Consider the following 19,589-nt stretch of genomic DNA (forward strand, 5'->3'; position numbering starts at 1 on the left):
CCCTCTGCCACGTACGCCAATTCTTCTCCTTCTGTGCCACGGAGCCCTGCTGGAAGTACCTCTACATCATGGAATGAGAGCCCGCAGGCTCCGTGGGACAAATGGAGAGGAATCGGCATATGCTGCTGATTTTGGTCAATATGATTAGGTCAAAAGAAAATTGGTCCCACTAGTGACACACTCACCATTAAGAAGTTCCTTTTCGTGCTCAGTTGAAATCTACACTTATATAATTTAAAACCATTAGACTTGATCCTACCTTCTGAAACAGCAGACAGTAAACCTGCCCCTGCCTCTCTGTGGTAGTTCTTTAGATCACTTATTCTTAAATTGTGGGTCCCAATCCAAAATGGGATTCCCTTAGCTCAATGTTGGGGTCCTAAAACTGGCAACAGTAGAGGTTTTATGAATACGATCTAATGGATGTTTGAAATATTTACATGAATCTGTTGTGCACTTGTGTTTATAGGAGACTCCGCATAAGCTGCTTCAACTATGCTTCTTAAAAAAGAAAATTTCCCTGTTTAGCAAACCATGCAAATGCTGATTTGTTATCAGTAAATGTTTGATTTTATACTTATTTTATATGGACCTATCTGAGGTCAAGTAAAAATTTCTCATGCCAAAAGGGATGATGAGTGTAAATGTTTAAGAAGCCTTACTTTAGATATTTCAAGACTGCAATCGTGTTACTTTGCCACCTTCTCTTCACCAGACTGAGCATGCATAACTCCATCAGCCATTCTGCATATACTTTGTTCCCCATGCTTCTTACCATCCTTCTTGCCCTTCTCTGAACTTTTTGCAGCATGTCTGCATCCTTCTTAAAATGAGGTGCCTAGAAATTCACAGCATATGGCAAAACTGTTCAACTTAGGAACATGACCCAACAATACGTTGCTACAACAAAGAAATATTTCTAGAAACGACAGTACAGTCATTGCATAATCTTATGGATGTGACTCAGAGTCACTTCACTCATGATCTTTTTTCTATGACAGTGCAAATTTTATGTATGAACATGCACTCACCTCTTCTAATTCCCATCATCCCCAGCCAACATGGCATTACTGCATGCTGCAGAGCTGACAACAGATTCTAGCATTATGCTTGTGAGGAGAATAAATTGTTTGAATTTGTCTCAGTGAGTGAAGCCACAAATCACTTTTTCAATTACATTTTATCCCATTTTTGCTTAAAATATTTAATAGTGGTTAGAAGATAACTTAAAATTCAACATTATTTAAATTTCATTATAATTCTACCATACATATCTAGCATGTTAATTGTGCAAAGTTACACTTACTATGCCTGAATAGCTCTCCAATATCTGAAGAATAGTTTGAAGGCCCTTTCTAGAATGTGGGCAGTTACCTTGAGGTTAAATTCTGGGTGAAATGTTCTTTGTAATCAAAAGTCTTGCATCGGCAGCCAAGTGAAAAAGAAGCTTTGAGAGGATGGTTAGACTCTTGATGAAATGGTTCTTTGACTTCCAGGTGGTCAGACGAAGCTAGAAGTCAGATACTTTGCTATCTATTGAATTCTGAGACTTCATTCTTTGCAGCACCTGCAAAAATGCTTTCATGAATATTATGGTCAGTAGTTTTTTTCTAAAACAAACTAACATCTATTAACAACCAGAGGTTGGGGAAGAATCAATGCAAACTGATACCACTTTAATTGCAATTGCTCAGTGGCTTGGTATGATGGGCCTTGTATTTTTGGAGGTACGAGCACTAAAGACCTTGCAAAACTATAATTCCATAGCATTGAGCCATAGTAGTGAAAGTGCTAACAAACTGCATTAATTCTACAGTATAGATGCAGCCTTGGCCAACCAAATTGTACAAAATTCTTCATGCAAGTTTTTGACATTCCACTAGCTTTATTTTCAGGAAATAAATGTTAGAAAATCATGCAGAAGTATAGAAAAGAGAATTGAAGTCACAGACTACATTTTGATCAGATGTTGTTTCTGTTGTTGTTTATTTGGTTGGAAGGATTGCAATGTGACCATTCTATTCCTGGCCATGTGAGGACCAAGACAAAGTACAGTAAAATTTAAATTCCAGCAGCAAGTAACTCTTTTTGGGATCCAGATATCTCGGTTTCTGTGAAGTTCTGACGCTTTTTGTAAAAAGAAAGATTTGGATTTCTCAAGAAGTCTCAGTACTGTTACTTGTGAAAAAAACTTTTAGGTGTTGGTTAGGTAAAACTCAGTTAATTACATTCCAAAAGAAAAAAAGATTGTAGAAACCTCGCAAAGTTATGAAGGTGTTAGGTCAGAGGCTCCAAAAATTCTGGGCCAAAACCTGGGATTTTGGGATGACTCCTGGTGATGTCATTAGATGTTACGTATTAAGTACCAATCACAGTTACTCATAGCTTGTCATTGAAACAGAAATATTAGCTAAATGGACTGTTATTGGATCAACATGAGGTGAAGGTATTATATCTTCTCACTTTCTTTGGAAGGCAAGACTAGGAAAATTTAATCTAGCCTATTTGCTTTTAGTCAGAAGGTAGATGGAGAACAACAGGTGAGCCCTTGTACCATGACGATTAGAAGGGAAGGTTGTTATCTGTTTTTATATCTTAGTATACTTCTAAACTCTTTTTGTGTTTTAATTGTGTATCATACTTTTTAACTGGACTGTTATTTAATTGTCTTTAAAACTTTCATATGATATTTTTTAATAGTAGTCAGATATTATATATTTTGTTAGCTGCCTTGGATCCTGTAGAAGTAGAAAGCCAAAATAAAAATATAAATAAATAAATAAGGGAGCTAAGTAAATCCATAGACCTGCCCTGAAAAATCTTTCTGAACTGCAGCAATGAATTAATCCTAGCAAATGGTAGCAAGCTGCTTCTGCGCTAGATGAGCTGGAGATTTAGACACACACATTTTTTTCTTCTATGGTACTAAGTCAATCAAAACTGGAAAATGTGCACCTCACCTTTGGAGATTCAAGATAAGGTCCTGAGAATTGTCCCAGTATATCTGGAGAAAGTGAATACTTTTAATGCATGCATTTTCCAACTTGCTTTAAACCTATTCAGCTGCTATCCCAATGATTTAGATCCTAATTAGGTTTTTGTGACACTTCAAACTGAGCCCCAAACCTCACATACCAGTATGTGCATGAATGGCTGTGGCCATCTCATATATGTCAAATGCATACTTACAAACATACAGCTTCACTTGACACTTGGCTGTATTTACTCCCGAACCCTTGTGTATACTGTGGAATTGACATTCCTTCCCTGATCAGGATGAAACAGTGTGAGTTTCCAAATGTTCTTTCATAAACAACATCATGAAATAGCTATAACATCAGTTATTAATGGGGTCATCTGCCCCTACTTTTGGGTATGTGACCACAGCATGGGAAGTTAATTTGAAACAAATAATGATGGTCATGATTGGCACACTGTAGTAAGAAAAACATAAAAAAACTGTGTATTTAATTGTAGGAGTAGAAATATAAAACACTCAACACATTTGTAAATGCCATTTCCTGATTTAATCAATCATCTCATGGAAAGTTAGAAAATAGAGTTTGATATAAGCTATACCACCAATTGCTTTGGTGAGAGATGCCACTTTCAGAGATAACCATTAATAATTGTTGTTGTATAATACCAGCAACATATGCACACATATTAGATATGCATGATTCATATGTAGACCGCAGTTTAGGTCTGGATGCATAGTGACCTCTGTGGACTGAATGAGGTTGTGTGAACTTTGCCTAAGAAGGAGCAAAAAGGAAGAAACAGACTAAATGGCTAAGGTAAAAGACTTAAGTAATAAATATGAGATGAGTGTTAATGGAATGCCCTTGAGCAGTATTTATGTATCAGATAAAGAGAGGACAGAGGAAACCAACCTTTAATTAACGCTTTTGTTGCTACAGAGGCTCTATTGCTCTTTTAAATTGTAACAAATAATTAAAATTCAGATGTTAAAAGCAATGCAGATGTTAAAAATTCAGATGTCTCCCTTAAAGAAAAAATCAATTGCTGGAGCATTTAATTTCATTGAAATACTAAACCTGTATTTGACAGCTAATTTTGCTATTACTCTGTTGATTAATTTTCATTATAGATTGCCTTAATCAGACATGTTTTCATTTAAAATGTGCTGAAAGCACTATGCAACATTAAAACTACATGCGGCAACAATTAGAATTTTTAAAACAATGTTAAAATAAAGCCCAACATAAAATGTAAGAGATTGAAAATGATTTAAGTGAAGACTGAAAATCAGTTGTATATTTTATCTCCATATTTTTTAAAAAAAAATAAATCAAGAAACTATCTTAAGGAACCTGGAGACATTAGATCGATATAAAAACTTTCCAGTTATTGTGTGGGATCTTTTTTTTCATGTTGAAGGGTTTAGGTGTGCACTGTGGTAGCACTCATGTTTAGTAGATTTTAGTCCTAAAAATAATAACCTGAGAGCAATGCGGTCATATGAGGTGGGATTATTGCATCTTTGGTCTTTTTCTTTTTTTTCTTTTTTCTTTTCTTTTTGAGGTTCCCAGGGATCTATACATGTGTTTGTGCACGTGTAGGCTTTGGGGAACTGGTCCATGAGATCAGGAAAAAGTGGGAAGCGACTGAACGTATAAACAACAGGTTTTGGAATTTCAAAAACAGTATATCTTTGGTGTGTGTATGGGGATATATATGTCACAAAATCTTGGTATGCAAACACACACACACACACATACACACTAGAAGTGCTTTCTGAGGGTCATGGGGCGGATGGTGGTGGTGGTAGTTGATTACGAATCAACATGCTCACCAATTGAAACTGATCTAGGGTAATCATACTCACAAAGTTCCTGGACACCTTGTTATTGACTTCTGCTCCAATGACAACATCTAAGTCAGCTCTTATGTGAGAGATTTTATCTGTGAAATAGTTGTTAAGTGCATCACGTTGAACTACTGCAGGTTCTAATGCAATACATGCAGAGAAGAAAGCTTTGTTCGCTGCACATATTGCCCTTTATACCATGTCTTGTCACATAAAAGTCTTGTTTTGCTCCATCTGCGTTCTAATCATCATACTTCCCATTTCATTTCCCTGAGGGTTTGTGTATATTAGGGAGCCTTTAATGGGTCAGAGAGAACCCTTGAGAGCGATCAGGTATGACCTGCCAAATGCACAGGTCCAAAAACAAATTGAGATAGGCCCATGTTTGTCATGGATGCCGTGAATTCCCGAGCTGCACATGACAAACCACTCTTCAGTGTTATGTTGAAGTCACCCAGAAGCAAAAGTCTAGGTGACTCCAACAACACCTCCGAGACCATCAGCTCAGCCAAGGAATCTGTTAGGCAGCTAACAGAATCCCCAGTCTATATTTGGTTTTCAGATTCAGGTACACACGCTCAATATGATTTAGCTCACTAGTAGATAATCATTATACATCACAGCTACTCCCCCCTTCCCTCATCTGGTCATTGACTCAGTACCCGGTTAGACCAGTCTCATCTCCCAGCCAAGTTTCAGTGAAGCATGCCAGGTCAGCTTCCTCATCTTTGAGGAGATCATAGATGATATGTATTTTACTTTTCACTGACCTGGCATTGCTTAAGAACAAGGTGAAGTTTTGTGGGTGATCTGGCTTACTCTTCAAGTTCCCCAGGCTGGCAAGATGACCAGAAGGTGAGTTATATATTAAACACATTTCTCTCCTAAAACCAGAGGGCCGGAAAAACACAATGGAAAATATTGACCAAATGATACAACCCCCCCTCTTAAATTATCCCATATAACTAAATCATTGTCAAAGCTATGTTGGCACAAATGTGGTGAAATTGGCTCTTTTATGCATATGCAGTGGGACTGTGACAAGATACAAAAATTTTGTAATAAAATAAAGAGATGGAAGAACTATTAAGGCAAAAAGTAGAGCTGATTAAAAGGGCATTTTTAATTCAGAAAATTGAATTCAAGAGCAGCTCATTTTTTTCCGTGTCAGGAGCAACCTGAATTGCTTCTGGTGTGAGAGAATTGGCCGTTTGCAAGGACATAGCCCAGGGGACGCCCAGATGTTTTTATTATTCTTGTGGGAGGCTTCTCTCATGTCCCCGTATGGAGCTGGAGCTGACAGAGGGAGCTCATCCGCGCTTTCCCTGGGTGGGATTCGAACCTGGCAGCCTTCAGGATAGCAACCCAACCTTCAAGTCACAAGGCTTTAAACCACTACGCCACGGGGGCTCCTAGCTCAAATAAATGGGCATATAGAAGCAGCCCAATCAACAGTAGCTTTGGGCTGGAAAGAGCAGGAAAAATTGGAATTTAAAATGGTTTGAATATTTAGCAGACCGTATCCTCCAGGATTATATTTTTGAAAGGATGTTGAAATACACAACAGGCAGCTGTAAAAAGAATTGGGATTCAAAATGGGGAACACTGATAACTAGAGTAAAAGGAAAAAGAAAATATAAAGAGCTAAATCATACTCTCTTCATGATTGATCATTTCAAATAACACTCGCATTAATGTTATAACTGTTCCCAGTGAGTGGGGGTGAAGGGGGAGGGGAGAAAAAAAAAACGGTTAGACACAAGAGGTTGATAAATATGGAATCTGGATTGGTAAGATTAATGTAAATAAGATATATTACATTGAGAGAAAATATAAGTGGAATTTCATTATCGAGATTTGTATTATCCTATTTGTTCCCACAAATAATAAAAAATAATACAAAACAAACCCCTGACAAAACACATTTCTCTCCTTCCTCTGTAAGGGCAAATGACCCAGGCATTGCCATATCTCCCTCTGCCCTGTATGCATTGTATTGTTGCCTTGGGTTCTGAATGCATTGAATTAAAAACAAACAATGGAGGACCAAAGAGACAACCAAAAACAAAAAATGAAAATGCAAAAGACAAATTATTAATACAACAACACTGAACACACAATCAATGGGTGTATTATTCCCAATTGCCCAGGATGATTAGTTAGCTGGTCCAGGAGCACCCTACTCCCACCATGGGACTGCTTAGAATATACCTTGATCACAAGCAGTGCCTGCTTTACCAGTATGCAAGGTTTGGAGTGTCTGAAGTGTCCCTGACTTTTTTTCTTGTCATTGTATCTGATATCAGATACTGATGATTAATTTTCTTTTGTGAACTCCTGCTGAAGCTTTTGACTGATGTGTGTGGACCAAAGTACCGTAGATTACTCTCAGGCATTATCCCCACTCCCTGCCCCTTTGGACCCTCTTGTACTTTATAACTACAGAAACATAAATCACAGAAAATGAATGGGTGGAGAGCAGACACTTTGCCTTTTTGCTACTTTTAGTTTTATGGCCCTTGCCTAGGCAATTCCTGATTTATACTGACAACTTAACCCTTTTCAATCCATGTTGGAATTTTTGTGACAGTTCTTTGCTTGAGTTGGGGGCAAGCAATCTTTTCATGTTCTTTGATATGGAAAACCAATGATTATGATAGATGGTTCTTTCTTTTTATGAACAAAATTCCCTTGTGACTCTCTCAGGAAAATAAAGTGCAGGGAAATGAAGTCTCTCGCTATGTGTCTCATATTTATGACTGATTAAATATTATCTGTAGAGAAGCAGCTTGTGGAAATGCTCTGTTCACAGAGAGCAATTATTCCACCCCCCCTCCATCTCAATTTTCTATATTAGAAAACCTGCTTATTCAGTTGTAGAAATTTTTGATCCAAACAGCAAGTGTTTCAAGGCTATTTTTCTCCAGATCATCCTCCGTAAACATCAGTGTGAATCATTGATTTATATTCTTGTGGTAATGTAGCCCTGCTGTCGAACAAAACACATGCAGGTAGATAAGCACCTGCCATTTTTTCATGGTTTGGTGTTAATGGAAGAAACAAACATGGGCTCAGTTTACACTGTTTCTAGTAGTGTCCAATGGCTTCAAGGTACTCAGTGTGAGAACAAATTCTGTGGATCTAAGTTTGGATACAGAGACTCTTTCCATTTTTTCAAGGTTCCAAATTAATTGGAGACTATCATATAATCATACTCCATAAGCCGTCTGATCCAATTCCCTGACCAATTTGCCATCTCTAGTGGAGGATGCAACCACAACCTCCTTGATAGATGTCAATCAAATCTATATTTAAATACCTCCAGTAATAAAGAGCCCGCCTTTGTTCCACTTTGCCTTGGTGCTCAATTTTTCATAACTTGAATATAAATTGGTTCTGACCTATGGCGTACTTGTGTGTTCTTGGGCAGGTTATACTCTATGAATGAGTGGCAATTTGTGATTGGATAGCAGAAGTCCTGGAACAGGTATGAGCGATATGCAGGAGCTATCCAGCCTAAAAGCATCTATAATGTTCTCATAACATGGCATATTGGCAATCATAGGTGGCAGAGGGATTTTCATTGTAAAAAGTGCAAAAAGAGCTATATGCTTAATCCAGATTCACCCTAATTATGTCCTACCCGAAAGAGACTCCTCAGATGGGGAAGCAGGACAGCCAAGTTACCAGACTCCAGTTGGAGCCAGAGGAAACTGGCAGTCACCAACAATATCTAAGCCAATTGGCCATACATCAATAATTAAACGGTTTGGGATTTTCCATTTCCTACCTTATCATTACCTAACAGGGACCTGAGTTATTGAGGTGATGGCATTGACCTACTCAAATTGGCGTGGTTTTGTTTCTTGATGATTAACAGCATGCTCTTACATTTGTCCTGTGTGACTTTCGTGGGAAATAGGGGGTACAGCAGACACTGGCCCCTATTTGTGGCAGGTGTTTGGGAGCTACAGTCCAATGAGCCATGTACTGGCACATTTGATATTGGATGGAAGCTTTGAAATTCTCAGTTTGGGAGTGATCCTGGAATCATTACTGAGCCTCGAACCCCAGGTTTCAGCAGTGGCCAGGGGAGCTTTTGCACAATTAAAACTTGTGCGCCAGTTGTGCCCGGACCTTTGGAAGTCAGACTTGGCCATGGTAGTCCACACTCTGGCCGCATCCTGAATAGATTACTGCAATGCGCTCTATGTGGGGTTGCTTTTGAAGACTGTTGGGAAGCTCCAAATGGTCCAATGGTTGGCAGCCAGGCAGCTCACCAGAGCAGCATACATGGAGCATACAACTCCCCTATGGCATCAGCTCCACTGACTACCAGTCTGCTGCCAAATACAATTCAAAGTGCAGGCTTTAGCCTACAAAGCCCTAACTGGTTCTGGCCCAGTTTACCTGTCTGAACATGTCTTCCTCTATGAACCATCTTGGAGTTTAAGATGATCTGGGGAGGCCCTGCTCTCTGTCCCACCTTCTTCACAGGTGTGACTGATGAGGACGAAAGAGAATGACAATGATATGGAATGACAAGTTATTACTATAGAAATGGCCCGGTTTATGCTTGTGGATTATGTGATCAGTTATCATTGTTAGGTTTTTAATTGTTTTTAATTTGTTACTTGTAATTTTATTAGTCTTTTCAATGACATTTTTTAATGCTGTATTGTTGTCTAGGCATTAAATAGCTGCCTCTATGTGAAGCCGCCTTGAGTCCCCTTCAGGGTAGAAAAAGGCAGGATAGAAATATCATAAATAAATAAATATCTCCTGGGTATCAAGCGAACCAGAAGGTTATGATGAATCTCCTGTCCTTGGGGCTTGTTTTTGGGTTTTTGCCTTCACTAGGGGCTAAATTGGCTTAGGAGCTTATACCCTCCAACTAGCCTTCCAGTATTTGAGCTGGAACTTTGAACAACCACCATCAAGAAACATTTAAACAGGTAACAATTAATAAAATTTCCCTTAGTTCATTATACTTCTGTTCTCTGGTCTCTTTATTCCTCTAGTTTGTCAGCAAACTGAAGTTACTGTACTCAGTTGGACTTACTTTCCAGAAAAAATTATGCTCTTTCGACCCAGTGTGTATTTACTCCAAGGTAACTCAGGTGAATTTACACACATACATTTGCAGTCTTAATATATTTGGATGTTATCTTAACTAGATACATTTCAGTACAAAAACTAGGTTGTGGCTTTATCTACAACTAATATTTAACAACGTCATAATACAAGACATAGGCACCCTATCAAATCCTATAGCCTATGAGATTCTGAGATGTAAACAAGTATTGTGCTTTATAGGCACAGCCAGAGAGATTTTATCTACCTTCTTACTAGCAAAGTAATTGCTATTTGAAATATGGTTTTTCCTTTGGAGATCAAACTTATTTGAGGAGGCCTTCATTATGACTTATAAATCTTTGCTTTACATCTCCATGAAGCTTTCCAGCAGTGTGCATTGTTATAAGAAGCATTATAGCATGTAGCTACTTTTTATAGATTGTCCTATTTTTTTTCCAGAAAAAAAATTCAATTGAAAATATGAAATTGCTAGTGGTGGTATTTATTCCAGATAAGGAATCACAGCAGAAAGATCAATTAAAGCTTTCATTTTGTGCCCAAATACAAAGCTTTTCTCACCAACAATTGTTCTCATGTTTGAAGAAGAAAGCGCTATATGAGCAATTACTGTGTCCTGCAAAGCATGTGAAAATGGAAGACGGTGAGGTATTTATTCTTTTGCAATGAAAACTATACGTCCTTGCATTACTATTGTTTTGCAGCCTTGCACCAAAGTCTTTAGGATAGACCAAGGTATATATAAAATATGAAAACAAATAGCCACTTTTATGCAATTGCATGATGGGGGAATTTATGTGCTGAAGCATACTGTGGAGAGAATGCATTAATTTCGATGGATCAGTTATCCAGTAGATGGGCTACAGTATCAAATGTATGACATTGCTGATGGTATGGATTGCATTCATTATAAATGGTCTTATGCAAAGTAATTGCTTTGCAATCGTTGCTCTTCAAAATGAAATAACCCATGCAGTTCTTCTTCCCTTCCTCCTACCTCTTCTGTCTCCATGACAAGAGAAAGCATATATTTCATAGTCTAAATTGAGTGTCAAGGAAAGAACATCTGAAGCCACAAATATTTACACAGTCTCTTGGTATGGAAATCATAATTAAAACAGCCTTAATCCGTGTCGCTAGATAAGTATGAGAAGATTAAAAAGCTAATTTAGTTGTACTGTGGGATTGATCTCATCAAAGTCTTGATCATGTGAACTGCTGTAGTGCAGAGGCAGTGCAGTTTCCTTCAGGAAAAAAAAACCCGAGAAGTTCAGTAGCAACTTTTTTAAAAAACAAAAATATTAATTTACAATGCACATGGTACTTTATGGAGTTTAATAAATATGCAAGAAAATCCTAAACGCAAGATAATTTTAGTCCTAATGTTGACAGTAGGGAGACAACAAGATGGGGAGCAGACAAAAGGGGAGAAATAATAGCAAAGAGGAAATAGGTAAAGGTAAAGGTTTCCCCTGACGTTAAGTCCAAGCATGTCTGACTCTGGGGGTTGGTGCTCATCTCCATTTCTAAGCCGAAGAGCCGGCATTGTCTGTAGACACCTCCAAGGTCATGTGGCCGGCATGACTGCATGGAGTGCCGTTACCTTCCCGCCGGAGCGGTACCTATTGATCTACTCACATTTGCATGTTTTCAAACTGCTAGGTTGGCAGGAGCTGGAGCTAACAGCGGCCGCTCACGCCGCTCCCAGGGTTTGAACCTGGGACCTTTCGGTCTCTAGCTCAGTGCTTTAATGCACTTCTCCACCGGGGCCCCTAAAGAGAAAATAGACATAAGTTAATATAGGAAGAAAAGGAATAACAGAGTTTGTAGATAACATGGCTAAACATAAATAGGGCATTTGGATTATGTCTAAAATCAAACCTATCATAATAACTTACGATCTAATATTTCTTCATTTACCCCTACCCAAAAATTTGGGCCAGTACAGAACAGATGACATGGAGTTGTTTTGGACTGGCCCCACATGCTATGCAGCTGGGTCATGGTAGAGTCTACATCAGGCATGGGCAAACTTCGGCCCTCTGGATGTTTTGGACTTCAACTCCTACAATTCCTAAAAGCTGGTACTGAAGTCCAAACACCCAGAGGGCAAAGTTTGCCCATGCCTGGTCTAGATGGTCCTGTTAGACTGACACCCTAACCTGTTCTGTTACCTTAGTCATCATAGCATCAAATCAGTCATTCAGATAGCACTGGAAAGCTCCTGGTCATTGCTGAAAACCTTTGTGACCAATCATTTTGGCCATGCAGGCATCTTTGCTGATGTCTCAAAGACTCCTGGGCAGCCAGGAACTCTCTGGCCAACTATTGTGTTGATAGGACCTGGACCCAGTCCATCTCCCTTTCCCTGTAAGGCAAAGAGAATAGCACCACCAGTCCACATAGACAGCAGACCAGTTTACTTTACAGCAAGTCTGTTGTCCATGCTCAGCCCCAAGTGCAAGACTGCTTCAGAGTTTCAAAGAAACTTCAGAGCATTCCCGGACTTGGTTTGATGTGAGGATACAGGGACTCAGCTCTGTTTACGTCATGTTAAGGACTGGAAGTTCCTGGATGTCACCAGAACACCCAAGTTTGATTTCTGGTCCTCTTCAGGGTAAAGTGATTGCATACACAAACTCTAGGATAATGTTTGATATCTCACCTCAATAAGTCTTTTTTTTAAAAGATAAGAATGGGTTAAAATTGGAGATGGTTTCTCTCTGATGACAATTTGTATTTTCAACAAGATAGCTGGAAGTTTAAATCAAGAGAGATGATTCTTAAGGAAGGCAAAGATCTTAATTGGTTTGCTTATATGCCAATTTAAGAACAGATTTAATCAAGACAAGAAAAATGCAGCCATAGTGATTAAAGAAAATGAATTTTATTTAGAGTTGGGTAAAGACAGTGACCATGTAATTTAAAAAGTGTTTAAATGTCTTTTTGAAACTAAAAACAGATCATTATCCTGGGCCAAAATGTTGGGCATGACATCCATATGGTTGTATGGGAAAGATATAAAATTTACTTTGTGCAGCAGTTTCAAAGAAAAACTGTATAAAATTATGTATAAATGGCATTTTCCCCAAATAAACTGTCAAAATGTCCCAGAATGTTTCAGATCAATGTTGGGAATGTCAAGATAAGGAAGGGTTTTTTTCCATATGTAACGGTCTTATTAGAAGATGAAAACTTATTGCACTATAATGCATATTTAATTACAAAATTAAATGTAGATTTTGTAATGTTATCAAAAATATTTCTGTTGGGCATTGTGGATAAGAAATGCATAGTAATTATGGATTACTAATTTGATATATGCCAAAAGCAGCAAGAATATTGTTTGCTCAAACTTGATAGTGAACTGAAGCAGCAGTGATGGAAGAATAGGTTCAGTTGAAGACTTTTTAAGAAATCAATTTTGAGTAATAAGTGATCTAATGAAGTAATAATCTGTGGCTATTGTTATTAGTTATTTTAGTAAGATATTTTAGTTCAGTGTCCTATCTGTGTGCTAATTGCAATAGGCAACTTCAAGGTTCCTGAAGGCCTTTCTTCTTCTATCTTTACCTTATCATAGCTTAGACAAGCTCCCAAATAGGACACACATTTAAACAGAGAACTATTATCTGTAAACCAGATCACATAGTCACCCAGTAGTTTTGTAGGGTTCCTAAAAGTATGGTTTCTGGAAATCATGATCCTTCTCTTCATTGTTTTTGGAAACATTGTCCTTTTATAATTTCTCCATGCCACAACAGTTTTAATCATCAAGATTTTTTTTTTAACTTCAGGAGTTATTAGAAATTCAGTCGTGTGCTTTAGAGTAATTTCTTTGGTTTCTGGCATTACAGATTGAAACACCTTGTGCAGATGAAGTCTCTTCCATTGAACTAGGGGCATGGGTGAGCAGGGGGAGAGAATGAGATATAAGCTCCGAAACATTGTACAGAAGTGCTAACTCTTCTACCTTGGGACAAGATTAATGAGGATAGTCTGCCTGGCAATCCCGCAGTTTACATGGTAATAGAAAACAGACTTCCTTGAAGGGAGAAAATATATTGCTGAACGAGCAGGGAATGTTTATCAGCCCCTGTAAATTGCAGGAAAGACAACACAAAATGATGTCAGCAGCAAATTGTGCAGGAAATTTATTTATCTTATTTTATTCGCTTGGTTTTTATCCTGTTCCGGTCCTGTCAGGAGTGGCTACTGTAGCACACCAATAATCAGCAGGGAAACAAACTTTTCAAAATGAAAGATAAAATCCAAAGACAAAGTGCTGTGGAAACCAACAAAATGGATATCCCTGTATTTATTTATTTATTTATTAAAAGTAACTCAGAGTACACATTTTTCTGCAAATGGCATGCTTTGGTGTTGTGCACAATTAGCTTTATGGAGTCCCCTTTGGACCCCGTTTCTATAGCTCTGCTTATAACTAACAATGTTGGTGCCAACATAGATTTTAGAGGTGAAGTTTCTGTCATTATCTCATTGCAACAGTCCACTATCTAAAATATTGTCTGTTCTGGACTTACTGTGAGTCAGTAAAACAATGGGAAAATAAGGTTCTATGCCACAGCATTCGACAGTGTTTGGGCTCCAGTTTGGTGGGTTTCTGTATAGTTCTACAACTGAAAACAAGTGCATTGGAAATACAAGCAAAAACCAGTGTCTTAAACTACCAGATCAAACATTTGCTGTTCTTGTTTTGGTTGATCCTCATCCACAGTAGAGCTTCTTATGAAGGCGCTTTATATGAACTTTTGCCTATCAAGAGTGGTTTGTAATCAAATTTGCAAAACAGGAATTGCTTTCACAACATATGCTATGAATTGCCATATTTAACTGTATCTAAGGCATATTTTTCCCATTTATGGGGATTCGAAAATGGGGTGGACCTTACATTCAATGGCATCTTAGATTCGTTTTTTTCCACTGAACTCCAGTTGATAACAAAGCCAGTGAACTTCCCTGGATTTCTTATCAGAATTTAGTTTTGCTTTATAGTTGTTACTGAATAACCACAAAGCCTGTGGGAGTTTTCAAAGAAATCGCCATATTAATTTGTTGTCATCACACACACACTTCCAATGTTTCTTGTTTCACTATTCTAGCTGGGAGATGAATGGATTTCCCCAGCAATCATGCAACACAGTATTTTGAGGTTACTTGATCTTGAATGGGTTATTGAGACTTAACAAAATACTTCCTCCTGTAGAGGTAAAAACTAAAGTGCTAGAACTTTGATGTTTAATCTGGATCAGCATGTCTGTAATTCAATGTTTACCAATAAGCAAGATTGTGAGTGGCAAAAATCTGAATAGAATTGCTGATTGCTAAATTTCTATTCTCACCAACTTCAGAGCTGTGAAAGTTGGAGTATTGTCTGGAGCTCGCCAACAACATATGACTGCTCCCACAGGCACAGTGGACTTTCCTCATGTCCCTTCTCGTTATCAATGCAATAATTAATCTTATCTGAGTAACAATTTCTTCCTTTGGAAATTCAGGAATGTAGCTAGAGGGGGAGAATGAGAGTATTATCCCATAAGAATTTGCTCCCTCCAAATGAACTTTCCTTGAGTCCTCAAATTTCTAGCATTATAGAGAGTGAGATATTAAAATGGTTCACATCTAAAACTATTCTATTTGCTGTGCTTGTATTTCATACCTAACTTTCCCCGCCTAACATTTTAAAGCCAAAATTACATTTCTAAGTGTTCAATTCAGGTTTCAAATTACTGCAGTGTTAGAAATCTGGGGACTGAAGAAAAGTTGGGGGGAGGGAGAGAGAGAGAGAGAGAGAAAATATTTCTTATTTTAGTAAGTAGCGCCCTAATCTCTCCCCTTACAGCTACACCCATGTCTAAGATTTAGGACACCGGGTTCTGGAGGCACATTTTGGGCAGAAAGTTCATTTTAAAATAAAATCAATTCCTTTTGGATTGTATATTCTTTTCCTCCTCTGTTATTATTTCTTCACAGAGAAATTCAATTCCTTTTTGGCAATCTCAGTGGCTCCAGAAATCAAGGTTGGGTGAGACCTCGTGAACAGACTGGAAGGCGACCCATACTTGGTTTCAGGAGCTTCGAGGATTTATTCATCAACCGTCCCTTGCTGCTCCTTGTGTCTCAATTTTTCTACAAGCTATTCCTTGGCCTTTCAGTGAAGTTCACTATTGCTTTTCTTTCTCATCCTGACCCCTGGACACTCTTCATCAGAAGACTACTATATGCTTTACATAGAAACATTAATTGGGCTAGTACCTTTAAGATTGGGAAAATAATGTTAAACCTTAATTTGAAAATGTACATATGTAAGTGCCATGGCTAATATGTCACATCTACAAATCTACTCAAAATTAACTGGTACAGACAAGTACTTTTGTTTTGTCATTTTAAGATCAAGGTGCCATATTTATTTTAACCTTTTTTGTTATGAGTAAGAAGGTTCTCTTTGTTATTAGTAAGAAGATCTATCTGATTCAGGGAAGGATATATGCTTGTGGGATCTATATGCATGAAGCCTGAAATCTGCTTTAGCGGGGCCTTCTTCTATGAACTACTTATGAACAATGGGTAGCATAGGGAAGGGTTAACATCCCTGTGGTGTTTGTTTTGCTGTCGGTGCTCCTGTGCTTTTTGTGGAAACAAGGATTTGTGAGAAAACTATGAGTCATTTCTAAGTCGAATGTTTGTAACTAAGGAACTGCCTGTACTCTATGAGAAAGGGGCCTTTTAAATTGTGGCACCATATAGAGCCCCAATTATTTCAGACATTGACTTCATTCCAGTACTCAGTAAAAATACAACTTTTTAGAAAAGCCTTTGAAGACTGGAGGGTTGTTGTATGTTTTCCGGGCTGTATGGCCATGTTCCAGAAATATTCTCTCCTGGAACATGGCCATACAGCCCGGAAAACATACAACAACCCTGTGATCCCACCCATGAAAGCCTTCGACAACCCTTTGAAGATTACTAGATTTATTCCAAAATGTATGTATGTGTGTGTGTGTGTGTGTGTGTATATATATATATATATATATATATATATATATATATATATGAATTTTAATCTGTGTAATTTTTAAAAATTGTTTCATGTCCTTTTTGTCTATTCAAATAATTGTCTATTCAAATAATTTTGATTACTTTAAAGCCGAAACTTTTAATTGATGTTACTTATAACACACTATAATATTGTATAGAGTGGAATATGAATATTTCACAAAATAATAGTAATATCTTTGTACTACTAGAAGCAGAGATCCATTCACTGAAGCTGGGTGCAAAATTATACCTATTTGACACAATTGCTAAAAAAAATCTTTTGGTGGACCACAATTTCCAAAATCCTTGGTTAATGTGGTATAGTAGTGTTGAACTACACCTCTGGATATTAGAGTTTTCCAAACTTGGCTGTGGAAAACTCCTGAGTGACCTTGGGAGAATTATGTATTTTCAGCTCCAGAAAACCTCATAATACCTTAATGTCATCATCAATTCCAACCTTTGATCCTCCAGCTTCTGGGAAATGGAGTCCCAAACATATAGAGGGCCAAATGGTTAGGCACTGCCAACTTAAAAGCACTTAAAAGCACACAAGAATGGCAACTGGATTAGACAACCCAGCATTCCTCACCATTGGCTTATGCTGACCTGGTCTAATGGTAGTTTCAGTCTAAAAGCACAACACAATTTCTTGACCCTGATTTAATGCTGATTTTGCCATGCCTTTTCATTCTCATTAACTCCTGTTCCAGTTTTAAATTATGGTTAACTATGCTATTGTCACTATTTTATTATTTTACTATGTTACTGTGTATAACTGTGTTTTTATCTTAGAATAATAAAATAGTAGAGTTGGAAGAGACCTCATGGGCCATCCAGTCCAACCCCCTGCCAAGAAGCAGGAAATCGCATTCAAAGCACCCCCGACAGATGGTCAATCTTGATGTATTTTTATTTGCTGATGATGTGCATTATGAATGTATTTTATTTTGTTCTATTGTAATTACCCATGCTTGGCCCCATGTTAGCCACCCTGAGTCCCTTCAGGGAGATAGAGGCCGGGTACAAAAATAAAGTAGTAGTAGTAGTAGTAGTAGTAGTAGTAGTAGTTGTTGTTGTTGTTATGCCTTGCCTTCTAGTTTCCAGGAAGATGACCTGAGAGAGTTATGTTTTTATAAATAGTTTTGATGAAAGAATGAGACAGTCTCCAATATGTTTCTGAACAGGAAACATAGAAGACCTAGAATAGATTAAATAGGTCAAAAGTATTTCTTTTGTAATCCTAAGTAGACAAGTGTGTTCTAACTCACTGATGACTTATAGATCAAGTGGTGAGCAAGGCATCTTACCAGAGCTGTTGATGTTCAAGCATATAAAGGAGAGGATATTTAGATTCCATTAATTCTTAGATATAATTACACATGCCTTTTCTCCTCATGCACAGTATTTCTGACCAGGTCCATCCAAACTCCCCATCATGGCATTTATACATTTACTTGGCATTTATAGCCTGTGCTGTGCATCCAGCACAAAAGTTCCCAAAGTTGCTTGCGATTAGTTAGTTTGACTACACCCTGCTTTTAGACGTACGATCTAAGTAAGGTAGGACATGCGAGGTAAAAGAGATGGTGAGGTGGGAACAAAGGGCAGGTTTCCCTGGCTGCTTTCCTCCTCCTTCAGAGGCCACAGCAGTGACAGTTTTAACATGGAGGAAGGATTCTTATGAACCACTGGAGCTCAGGAACAATGGAGCTGTGCTGGGTGCTAGTTAACTAAAGCCAAATGAAATACTCAGCTGCCTGGTATATATTTATAGAATACCCATTTTGTCCCTTCCTAGGGAATAGGACCCATATGATTGTGCAATTAGTCCGAGGGGGAAGCAGGGGTCCAATACTTAGTATAGTAATTTATGTATACATTTTAGCCTTTGAAAAGAGAAATGCAAAGAGGGCAGTCTGGAACTTGAATAAGGTATAGTTTCCCAAAAAAACCCTCCATAAATGACATTGATTCATTGCAGTATAGTTCATTTGCTGAGAATCTCTTCTATTCATCTGTCATTCCAATTATCTCCTGACCTCCCCAAAGTCTTTGACAAATGGGAAATAATTTTCACTTGCTGCATTAATGACTTTTGTAAAAGTTATATTTCTCTACATTCTATAATTATATGTGTGGGAGGGGTTTTTTTCTTTTGAGTGTGAATATGCCTTGGAATTTAATCAGTAGGTTACAAGTAATGGAAGGGACCCTGTGGGCAGTGAAAGAAAATAACTAATAGCAACACTATGTTTTATATATAGAAGTAGATCAAGAGGTTGAAAAATATGCTCTTTGCAGCTTTTGGTGCAAAGCAACTCACTTGTGTAGAACAGTTGATAGGTACAATCCCAGTGAGAGCTAAGTCATTGGGATGATAAATCCATTCTGGATTTTAGTCCAAACTTTAAAAGAGCTACCAAAGGTGCTGAATTTTATTTATGGTGGCACGCTAGATGAGATGTGGTAGATTTGCAGTTAAAGTCCAACTTCTTAAATATTGATTTGATTAGCTGTTGAAAAATGGCAAAACAAACATGAAAACCTTTGTAACTCCTGACTAGAGAGAGTTCAAAAGCAAGAAGGCACAAAAAGACCTCTA

The 19,589-nt window shown here is 37.9% G+C and overlaps 1 protein-coding gene and 1 non-coding gene across 2 annotated transcripts in view; both read left to right on the forward strand.

Annotated features, from left to right (window-relative positions):
- LOC100555258 (multiple epidermal growth factor-like domains protein 6) overlaps positions 1–19,589 on the forward strand; it is a 264,856-nt gene that overhangs the window by 84,262 nt on the left and 161,005 nt on the right.
- On the forward strand, positions 15,947–16,037 carry mir551 (microRNA mir-551). Its single transcript, NR_129982.1, has one exon. It is a non-coding gene; the product is annotated as a microRNA mir-551 (primary transcript).

Source organism: Anolis carolinensis, chromosome 3, assembly GCF_035594765.1.
Source record: "Anolis carolinensis isolate JA03-04 chromosome 3, rAnoCar3.1.pri, whole genome shotgun sequence".
NCBI lineage: Eukaryota > Metazoa > Chordata > Lepidosauria > Squamata > Dactyloidae > Anolis > Anolis carolinensis.